The 11,424-nt window shown below is 40.9% G+C and overlaps 1 protein-coding gene across 5 annotated transcripts in view; it reads right to left on the bottom strand.

The window, feature by feature from the left end:
- ARAP2 (ArfGAP with RhoGAP domain, ankyrin repeat and PH domain 2) overlaps positions 1-11,424 on the bottom strand; it is a 191,473-nt gene that overhangs the window by 179,620 nt on the left and 429 nt on the right. For 3 of the 5 annotated variants that reach the window (XM_034671975.1, XM_034671976.1, XM_034671978.1), the window contains exon 1: positions 11,304-11,424. The exons of 1 other annotated variant lie outside the window; for it this stretch is intronic. The gene's annotated coding sequence lies outside the window, so the exon portion shown is untranslated. Of the gene's footprint in view, positions 1-11,028; positions 11,198-11,303 lie in introns of those variants that run through there. One more of the 5 variants, XM_011236983.3, reaches the window with a different exon arrangement.

Raw genomic sequence — 11,424 nt, 5'->3', positions numbered from 1 at the left:
ACTTTTTTTTTTTTTGGCATATCACAAATGGAACTATCTATTGCCAAATTGGCTAACACCCTGATCTTGGACTTCCCCATCTCCTGAACTGTGGTGGGGGGGGGGAAGATTTTTTTTTTTTTCCCCAAAGTCAAACAGTGTGTGGTATTTTGTTTCAGCAGCTCACACTGACTAATACACTCCTCGGTCTTCCCTGCCCCTGCCATGGTTCTGATGCTCGTTAGCTCTCTTCCCTGGGATTATAACAGTCTCTAAACAAATCCCTCAGCCCAGCCTCCATGTATCAGTGAGCCACTGAAAATCCATATTTAGCACGTCCCTCCACATCCTCAACAGGATAAAGTCTAAGCTTGTGATCGTGTCCTACCACAGTCCATCTCAGTCCAATAACAATAATAGCAGCTACTACTGATGTAAACAGCACTTATGTCCCAGATAGCATACCTCCCCTTATTTACTGCAAGGCAGGTGTTCCTGTGTACTAGCTCCAGTCTCAGTTTCAACCATTCCAAACAGTCTACCAGCATCGCTGCTCACTTTAGCTCATTATTGTTAATTATCATGCCTGAGGCAACAACTTGTTTAATAGCCCCATACCTCTGGCATATGCTCCATCTGCCTGCAAATCTGAACATTTTGGAAAAGCCTATGCACAATTTAAATTTTGAATAGGCAGGCCAGTATTACCTCCTCTGTGAAGGCTTCCTTTCAACCTCTTAAAATACAATGGGTCCCTCCTTTCTTCATATATACATATACCTGGAATCCTAGAACTTTGCAAAGTGCTTGGGACATGTTTAAGAGACAGGAGAGGATGGTGGGGACAGAAGTGGGTGAGAGGCCCATTTTGTTAGTTTTGTGGTGTGTGTGCATGTATGGTTTATACACGACGCCCTTTCCTTTCCTCGGAGTACACATACACACTTCCTGAGTGGCGGAATCAAGGATGGATACGCCAAATACCCAAAACCGCCTCTCTGCTATCATTCCACGGGCTGAACATGAACTTGATTCCCGTTCAAGATTTGGAAGAGGCTCCCTCCCACAGGCCCTACCATCCTCTCTGCACTTTGCCAGCTCCATCCAGTCACCGGACTTTTTAACTGTCTGACCACTCCAGGGTGTTCACAGACCCAGTTCTCTCTGCAAGGCTTCTGCACATCAGATGCAAAGAGATGGACGTGCCCATTCTATCACAGGCTTAAAATGATACCAAAGCCCCCTATATTCTGGCCTCCACCTGGGCACACTGCATGCTGTGCTCTGGGTCAGTAGCTCTCCAAGATACTGGTCTGTGGATCTTCTGTACAGCAACAGTGGCTGATAACAGGCCCAGGAATTTGGACTTGTAACACATCCCAAAGGTGACTGGGGATATGCAACAAAATTTTAGTTTTTAATCCGCCACCTTCACCAAATACACTTTATACCATCCCACCTGAGCCTAAATCATCACTCTCTTCCCCTAGGATAGAACGCCCCTCCTACCCCACTGCCCATCAGTCTGGTGTCAGACTCAAACCCTATCTCCTCCACTTCCTAGCAGTGTAAACACAGGCATATGTCTGTGTGTCTGTTTCCTTACCCATAAAATGGAAACACTCAAAGGCACCACCCTACTGATAAAGACTAAGTGTTAAAACAGTGCTTAGTACATGTTAAGTGCTTAGTAGACATAGACTTCCATCATTATATTTATTTTTTCCATCCCTATCATCATTATCTCCCCACAGCTGAAATCTTTCCCATTCTTTGAGGTCTAACTCAAATACCACTTCCTTTACAAGGTCTCTACTGAACAAAAAACTCTCTTCTCTATATTCCTACAGCCTTTATGTCTTAAGAGCATTTACTCATATTCCATTCATTCCATAGTAACCTACAGAAGTGGGATAGTGTAGGACAAAACCAAAATTTTGGAGCTGGATACCCTGCATCAAATCCCAGTTCCTCCACATACTAGTTTTATGAGACCGAACAAGTATTTAACCTTTCTGGGCCTCAGTTTCCCCTCATCAGGAAAATAGGAGTAATAATAATACCTATTTCATATGGCTGTTGTGAAGCATTTAGAACACCAACTGCACACAAAAATGTTAAGTGTCTGCCATTATAATTGTTTTTTATTATCCCATAATAAACTAATATCTCTGCCAAGATGACTAGCCCATATAAGCTGCCCAATAAATGCCAAATTATTTGTTTATAAACAGTGCATGATGTATACGCAGTACCTGTTAGAGAATGTACAAATAGTTGGCATTACAGATATGGTTATACATTTGTTCATCCTATCCCAACCAATTTTCAAGAGGAAGGAAAAGGGAAGTAACGTTTAGGATTCCTGCTTCACGCCTGGCTTGGATAGCACTTAATAACCCATTAGCTTATTATCTTATTGAGTTCAACCTTGAAACTCCATCCTGAACCAACTACTTCTCACCACTTCTGCTCGCAGCCTCGTCCAGGCCACCACCTTGTCCATGTCAGACCATTACAGTAGTTTCCTGACTCATATCCCTGATTCTGTCCTGCCCCCAACCCCCACATACACATAGTATAGTCTCACCAGAGCAGCCGGAAGGATTCATTTTATAACAAAAGCCACACCACATCATGACTCCTTGAGGCTTTCCAACTTCATACTTCCTGGCTATCCACTCCACCACTCAATTGCCACCAAGTTGGCCTCAGTTTTATTCCCACCTCACGAACTCACTTCTCACCCTTACCTCTCCTTCAAATCTGCTTTCCCAACATAATACCCATGACTCACTCCATTACTTTAGCAGGTCTCTGCTCAAATGCGGCCGCTTCAGAGAGGCCTTCCCTACTCCCCCCACGCATGCCAGCAGCCTCATGCCTCACTACTCCTTACTCTTACTCTATCTTATGGCGTTGTTATGACCTAGTATCTGTGGACGTTCCAAGAGGGCAGAGATCTTGTGTACTCTTCACTGCTCCAGCCTTTATGTTTGAACACCGTCAGGTATATAGCAAGTACTCAGTAAACGTTTGCTGAATGACTTCTTCCCAGCTTTCAGATGATTTAAAATGGAAAGTGTAAAACACACACAGTGTTAAAGCTTGTTTGTCTAGGTCACCAAACTTACAGGAGCAGAGAGAGGATTCACATACAGATTTCTCCAATCCATCTAATCACTAAAAAACATCTTCAAATTAAGAGTTAGGGGTCAACAGGAGATCAGCTGGAAGCACTGCAACCCACCTGGGGGGCTTTTAAAAACCTCATGGGTTAGGACAGCTCACCCTTTCCCAATGCCTCAAGTAAGGTAAACCACCACAGTGAGCCACTCCCCACCACCTATCCCTCCACCCACTACCAGTGGATCTTGGTCACATCCTCCCTAGTTGAGCTAGGAAAGAAACAACTGAAAAGCATGAGTCACTTCTTGAAGCCATGAAGTCACTGATGTATTCAGTGCTGACAACTTCCGTAATCCCATTTGCCTAACACTCCTATCTTACGGAAGGGAAAAAAGTAGCACTGTACAATTGAATTCAGTCATAACTTTAACCCATTTTTTAAAGCACACCTTTTTAAAATCTGAAACATAACCTTAGAATATTTAGAAACTGCAAATGTGTCAATATAGGTTTAACTATCACAGGATCACAAAACCAAAAGGAACCTTACAAAATATCTACCAAATAAAAAAGAAATTTGGCTGCCTCACGAATAATGAAACTTTCAAGGTTATCAATACAAGTCTTACTGATTTGAAGAACAATGAGAGTTTACTGTATTCCAGAACAGTGGTTCCCAATGGAGTGGAACTATCTCCTGGGGGAAACCCAGAAATGTGTGAAAAAAAAAAAAAATGCTTCCGCTGGTCATAATGATTGAATGGAGATAGGAAAACTGATTTATGACACCCTGCAATGATTCCCAAGGTAGAAATCTCACATACAAATTTTGTTCCTCTAAATCTCTACAATTAATGTTACCCCCAGAGGATGACTGGCACTATCGATAAGAGAAGTGTCCTTGACTTCAAGTTGAGAATAAACTTACTGTGGAGAAATAGCTAATCCCTTAAACCCGGGAGGAGTTCCTTATGGATAACATATTGAACTAGATAGTTCAGGCCACTGGTCTTCCTAGAATTTCACCTTTGCTTCAGTACACAATATATACAAGAAATACATATCATGGTATTTGCACATCAAGCAAACTCATGTTTAATACCAAGATGTTAACTTCAAGTATTGATAAGATATTTGTTCCCCCCCACAACCAGGTAAAAGAGGAAGTGGTTTAGAGAAAATATGCTTGTTGTCACATTACTCCATCCCATAGTATAGAATAGATTGCAAAGGGTCAAAAGTAAAAAAATCCTAACTTAGTTTTCTAGCCTGAATGCTTAACTGCCAAAAATACAATAAAAGCGGTCGTTTAGCACCCCTCTCTTCTACCAACCATTCACATACTTTGCTTGTGGCAACACTACCCCACTAAACCCTTTACAGGAAGTCCAGTTCCCCCAACCTGGCCATCTGTCTTAACTGTGGTCACCCACAGGCCCTGACCTTCACTGCCATGTTCTCTACCTTGACCACCACTCCTCCCCCACCCATGAAAACACCACCATCCTCTTTCATTCTCCCCCAGACTTATACGCTACTAATAATAGCCAATATTTGCAGATGTTTGCAAACCATCTATGTAGGATCTCATTTAATCCTCAGAGCTGCCTTGGGAGGAAAGTCCCATGCCCAAAGCAGATAAACAGTGGATAGATTCCAGAATTCTAAGGGTCAGACTCCACCACCTATGCTGTGAACCATGATGCCCCCTAATAGTCACATAACTGATTTAACAACAGAGTAGTACCAAGCACTTCATGTTTTTCCTCTCTCTCTAGTCATGCATAAGCACGCACAGCCACTGGGGAAATCCTGTTTCAATATACTGTGTCTTGTAAGCTCAGGCTTTACATACTTTTTCAGTTTGTGGGTATATGTGTCCATGAAAGTGGTTACAAATGGAAGCCGAGACTCATTTACCTTTACTTAGGGTGAGCTTTGAGACAAAATGACAAAAATTACGGGAAAAATATTTTTGAAATTACTGTATAAACCAATGGTAACTTAAAATTTAGCTGATTAAAACATATTTTGCATCTATCATTGCAGAAAGATAGCTACTGTGGCACTATACACTACCATACTATGAAGTCAAAATCGAATAATCAAATATAACCAAAGTAGTCACTGCCCACGAGAAGAGTCAATAGTGACGGTAAAAACAAAAAGAAACGCAGCTTGACTAGACTAGAAAATACTGAAGTATTGTTCCAGAAGGTACTAGACCAGGGTCTTAAAAGTTTAACTTTAAATGGGATGCAAAAGTGTAAGCAACCCAAATGTTCACTGACCGATAAAAAAGCAAGATGTGGTGTACATGGACAACTGAATACTGTGCAGCCTTAAAAAGGAAGTCCTGAAGTATTCTACCGCATGGATGACCCTTGAGGACATTATGCTAAGTGAAAGGAGACAGGACTCCACTTCTCTGAGGTATCTGCAGAACAATTCATAGAAAGTAGAATGGGCTGGCAGAGGGAGGCAGTTGTTTCATGGGTGTGGAGTTTCAGTTCTACAAGACGAAAAAGTTCCGGAGATCTAGCTCACAACAGTGTAAATTACTTACTACCCACCTATACCCTAAGAGGGAAGATGGCAAATTTTATGTCACGTGACATGTTTTGTTTGTGTACCATAACAAGGAGCTAGGGAGATATACCAGAAGGTTTGGGCCAGCTTATCAGCTTTTATTCAAACTGAACTTCCTGTCCATACTTAGGACTTTTTTCCTTTTCTTTAGAGGCCAGTTCAAATCTGAGAACGAGGGACCCCCACATCCATGAGTTTTCCCTACCAATTCCATCCCAGCTTCCACCGAGGCAGGAGCACAGACTCCAGAGCGCTGTGCATTCCAAACCAGCCTTCCCCATTTGTTAACTGTGTATCTAACTAAGTTATTTAACTTCTCTAAAGCCCAGTTTCCTCATCTCCAAAATGAGGATAATATTCCTCAGATTGATAGGATTTGTTAGGATACAACAAATAAAATATGTAAGGTATATGGAACAGTACCTGTCATAAACTGTAAATGCATAATCAATGTTGGCTATTATTATTCACTCACTGTAACAATGTTGCACTTGGTCATATACTGTATTACTGCACTTGGTTTCACCAGTATTCTTCTGCCTGCCTAGTAAAATTACATGGCTTTAAACTGCACTGTAAATTATTCTTCTAATAAGCCTACAACGCACCTAACACAGCAGTAAACATAGTTTTATTAATTTAGTAGTATATAGATGTGGTTAGATTAGTAAGAATGAGGACTTTCCCTGAAGACCAGACTTGGGACACGGAGCACAGGGATTACCAGTGATCCCAGCTCTGCCCTGTGCTAGCTGCATGACCTTGGAAAAGTTCCTTTATTTTTCTGTGCCTCACCACTGTCATCTGTAAGCAGTAATGACAATAGTGCCTGTTTTGAGGATGAAATGAGTAAATATGCATAAAGATCTTATAACAGTCCCTGGCAAGCAATCAGCATTTAATTAGTGTCTGCTGGATAGAAAGTTTCGAGCTGAAAATAGCCAGAGCCTAGGCAAAAGCATCCTGCAGCTTGGATAAGGAGAAAGGACTGTTGTAAGTTATATTTTGATTATTTACTGTGCAATCTGAAAAAGACAACTCTTTCAAAATCTAGAACTTAATATCCATTTCCACATCCAGTGAAGGCTAAGAGTGATAATTCACTGACTTATTACAAGAAGTTACTAGGTTAAGTAGTACCTAGGTTTAGGTGTTTTAGATAATAATCTCAATAGTTAAGTGCTTGATCATCTCCTTAGCTTCAGTAAATCTTTCTCTTTCCATCTAGACTTAAAATTAACTGGCTAATGTTTAAAACTTTCAGTTCTAATTCACAGATCTTTGAAGGAGAGCCATAATTCTTGAGCAACCAGAAAGGTTTCATCTTGCCAAGCTTCTACAAGAACAAAAGTGGGGACATTAAAAAGGAATTAAGCCAAAGCCTCCATCATTGTGGAGGACTCCCACCTGTGGGCCCCTTGGGGGCAGCTGCTTCTAACCTGTGCCAGCTGAAAGAGGGAGAACTGGACCACTGAGATCTCTTGATAAGAACAGGAGCACACATTCTTCTGGATTCTGTTCCATTTCATGCTACACTGAACATAGCTTTAATTTACTCATGTCAAAACTAGCATGATATTGCAGTTCAACAGGAAGATTTTAAGATTTACACTTATGCTATGTGCACTTTATTATATATTTTAATTATAAAATTTTAGTATAAATGTATACCCCGCCATTTTTCTGAATTTGAGTAACATTTTTAGACTAACAACCAGATGTTTCAAAATAGCCTACTGTGAACGTTTCCTCTCTCTGCATTTATAAATAGCACCCTGACCTCTTTTCCAGCTGAATTTGGGAGCTTACTCCTATTGGTTCCATTACTGTCAAAGTCCATCTTTTTCTTAAGAGAGTACCTCAGCAAATGTTTCCCAACTTACTGACTCATTTACTTACATTTATTCATTCAATAAATATTTGAGGAACACTAACTACTCTCTCCAAGAGTAATAATAGCGGGAAATATTTGCAGTTCAAGATTACAGCACCTATTACCTCATCTGAGAACCGTGTCAAGTGCCACAAAGAAAGTGAAGATGCAATGTCTTCTCTCAAAGAGTTGAAAAATCTGAAGGAGATTAGAAAGATCTATAAGCAAAGGAAAATAGCACACATGCAAACAATCATTTCTTTACCCCTCAGTTAAGTGCCAGTAAAGAAGGAACACCGAAACTGGAACACTCTGATATACCCCCAAAAAAGTGCTTAAATAGTAAAAATTAAAAAAAATATATAATTTTGTAACTTTGATTTTCAAATGGTTTACATTTTAAATATTGCTTTATTGTTAATTACATAGAGAAGTAGAACCATCATCTTTCATGAGTGCCAGGGAACTCTAAAATTTCAAATTAATTCCATGAAGTTAAAGGAAATATGCAGCCATTCAGAGCTTTGAGGATAGAGCGATCCATGAAGGAACTAGGCAAGGGAATCTCGAGACGAGTAAGAAGAAACGTAGGTGCAGACAACACTATCTGATGAAGAATTGCCGTAAAGGGGGCCCGAAACGAGATGTCTTCCAGTAATAATAGCAAGGAGATGAGAACAGCTGGAACAGACTTAAGGTTCAAGAAGTAATGAAAGGTGAGGCCAGAAAAGGAAGGTGGAACTGACTTTGAAGGGCCTTGAATAGCAGACTAAAGATTGCACACTTCATCAAAATCCTGTGAAAGACAATGAAGGGCAATGACTATTACCATCATCACCTCCACAAGCCAAAGTCACCTGATAATCAGCATGCAGACTACACTTCTGCTCTTTCCTGATCATCTCTCCAACTTCAAATTGATTAACCATTCTTTCCTTTTCCAAAGCTACATAAGATAGACTTTAGAGTCCCTTTGTGCCTCCCATTTTTGTAAGAAACATGAGGGCATGTTCACCACATTAGTCCTTCCCTGAGTATATGCTCTTAGTCACCCATCTACCTTTGTACACATATGGTATAAGACAGGAAAATAATTCTTCCCAGCTCTTCACTAGTACTTTTTACCGTTGAAGCTGCTCAAAATGACTACCCAACCCAGATCAGGATTCCTTTGTTTCCTCCATAGCATGGGTAAACAAATATGCTTACACTTATATTAGAAAAGATCTTATAAAGAGAATACCATTGACTATTACTTCAACTAAGGAAATAAATGAGAAAAATGGTTTAACCACTATTATAGTTTAATCTGGCCAATACTGTTAAAAAAAAAAAAAAAACACACACCAAAATGACAAATTACCAGGGTCCTGGACTTCACAGTAAAGATTAAAAACACATCTCATAGCTTCTAATCTCTCATCAATTCACATTTGGTCAAAGCTAAGAAATATTTCCAACATTAATAAAAAGTTATCTACATAATTAATATTTTACAGAGAATTCCAAAAATCCCTCAATTTAGTAATGCCAAGATTGGATCCAATAAATGAGTCTATAAATAAATAAGAAAAAAAAACAATTCTTGTTAAAAAAAAGCTATGAAAGCAAAGACCATCATAATACTTGGCAATTTCAGAACATCTTTCACCAAACTTTCTCAAAGTTGCAGAAAGGTGGGATAGAAGTTAAAAACAAAACAAAACACTTCATGGATATCATGAAGTCTAGAACTCAGAATCCTGGGGTTTATAAAACTTCACAGTTCCATGGAACTAATGAAAAAGCTTCCAAGAAAATTGTAATTCAAGGGCACCCGGGTGGCTCAGTCTGTTGAGTATTTGCCTTCTGCTCAGGCTGTGATCTCAGGCCTCTGGGATCCAGCCCCTTATCAGACTCCCTCTCCCTCTGCCCCTCCCCCTCCCCCCCCACCCCACACTCATGGGTTCTCTCTCTCTAATAAATTTTTAAAATCTTTTTAAAAAAAATCACAATTCACTGTAATCTGGGTCCCACACTTAACCACCGTAACTAAGAGTAGGTGAACTGAAAAGTATTAGTTGATTATGTATGAATCTTTCACTGCTAGAAACTTGTAGTGATATTAGATGATTAAGAGTTTATCTTTAAATATACAATCAGCAAAAAAAAAACCATATAGATATATATATACACACACGCACAATCAACTTTCCTTTCATGGACAACCCATATAAAATCTGACAGGTTTAGAGAGGATAGAAAAAATACAAACACACACCCACAAGTTTTAACAGGTCAACTGACTTACCCACTAGATACATTTTAATTTAAATAAATCTTTGAGTACTAACAAACCAAATCTATATAAAACACTCTTGGGGTTAAGACCAACTTTAAATGTGTATCTGTTAAATATATGCTTAAAAAGGAACCAGGGAGACATTTCCACTCTAGGCTCCAGCTTAGTTCCATGACCCATTTTACTCTTTTCTTTTTAAACACTGTTAAACAGTATCATGTCATGAGAATTTTCCCTCAATATTTCTCTTGTAAGTGCACGAAAGTCATAACTAAAAGTTTAGAGGGTTGTTTTCCCCCCTTAAAAAAGTTAGCTCCCTTTTTAAAACAGCCATAACTTCATCTTCCAATTACTTATGGGCAAGGTTCCATAAGCTCAGGCTGGTGTAGAGTGCTTAAGTGCGGGGGGAAATCAATATTGAGCCTGTAAGTACAATACTATTATTGGTAATCAAAACGACATCCGATTAAATGTACTTTTAAAAATAATTTCTTTTTCAATAGGCTTTTTTTCTTTCTTTTTTTTTTCTTCTTTTTTTTTTTGACCAGAAGGATATATTCCACCAAGCAGTCTACGTCAAGGACAACCTTTCAAAAAAAAAAAAAAAAAAAAGTTCCTAACACTACACAAACTTGCAAAAGCCTGAAATGTCATGATTCTATTTTTTCCTCTAATTATCAAAGGATACAGTTCACAATATAACTTCACGAAGCCTTCCCACAAATCAAAATAACTCCAGATCGCCGAAAGGAGGTGAGGAAAGTGTTTAAGAAAACAAGCCTGGGCGAACTTACTTCACTAAATGAGATGGACACCCATTCCCCCAAGAGACTTGTCTCCAAAACAAAATGAGAAAGATCAATCTGGTAAACTCACTGCCGACAGGTCCCCGTGCAAGGTGTTGGGTTCAGGCAGGTGGAGGCCAAATGACTGTGATTAAAGTTAATTAACAAGCCTGTCCTCTTAAACTGTGTAACAAGCAGGGTGCGGGGGAGCAGAGAGATCCGAGCAAACTCATCATCTCTACTGAGTCAATAACGTGGTGCCTGAAACTCGCTAAAGGGCAGCTTCTTTTTATTTGGGGGTGCGCAGAGCTGGAGGGGGTGCCTAGTTGTCTGCGCGGATTCGTACCCTCCCGGGTCAAATCACATTAGTAAGGAGTTTTCATATCACTTACCCGCTTCTGGTTTCCTTTTAGACGCCCACACGCGGGAGAGAAATCCAAGGGGCAGAAACCAGAGCTCCTTGCGCTCTGGAAATTTACCCGGAAAGTGCCGAAAAGCCCCGGCCCAGCCGGAGACGGTCCCCCGCGCCCTGCCCTGCCCTCGCCGCCCAGCCCATCCGTGGCCCCAGGTACTCGCCTGGAGCACCGACAGCCGAGCTGGGAAGGCGAGGCGGGCGGGGAAGCCCCGGCGCCGGCGTCTCTCCCTGCCCGCTTCCCTCGGTCCTCACCCGTCCGTCCCAGGCGCGGGGCCTCCTCCTCCCGGGTTCCCGCCGGCTGCCCGCACCGCGTCTGCTGCCGGGCGGCGGCCGCGCGGGCGGCGCTGTCACACGGGCTGGCGCGCCGCGGCCG

The sequence above is a fragment of the Ailuropoda melanoleuca genome, chromosome 11 (genome assembly GCF_002007445.2).
Source record: "Ailuropoda melanoleuca isolate Jingjing chromosome 11, ASM200744v2, whole genome shotgun sequence".
NCBI lineage: Eukaryota > Metazoa > Chordata > Mammalia > Carnivora > Ursidae > Ailuropoda > Ailuropoda melanoleuca.
Note: the sequence above shows the minus strand (reverse complement) of the source record. Positions and strands in the feature narration are given on the sequence as shown.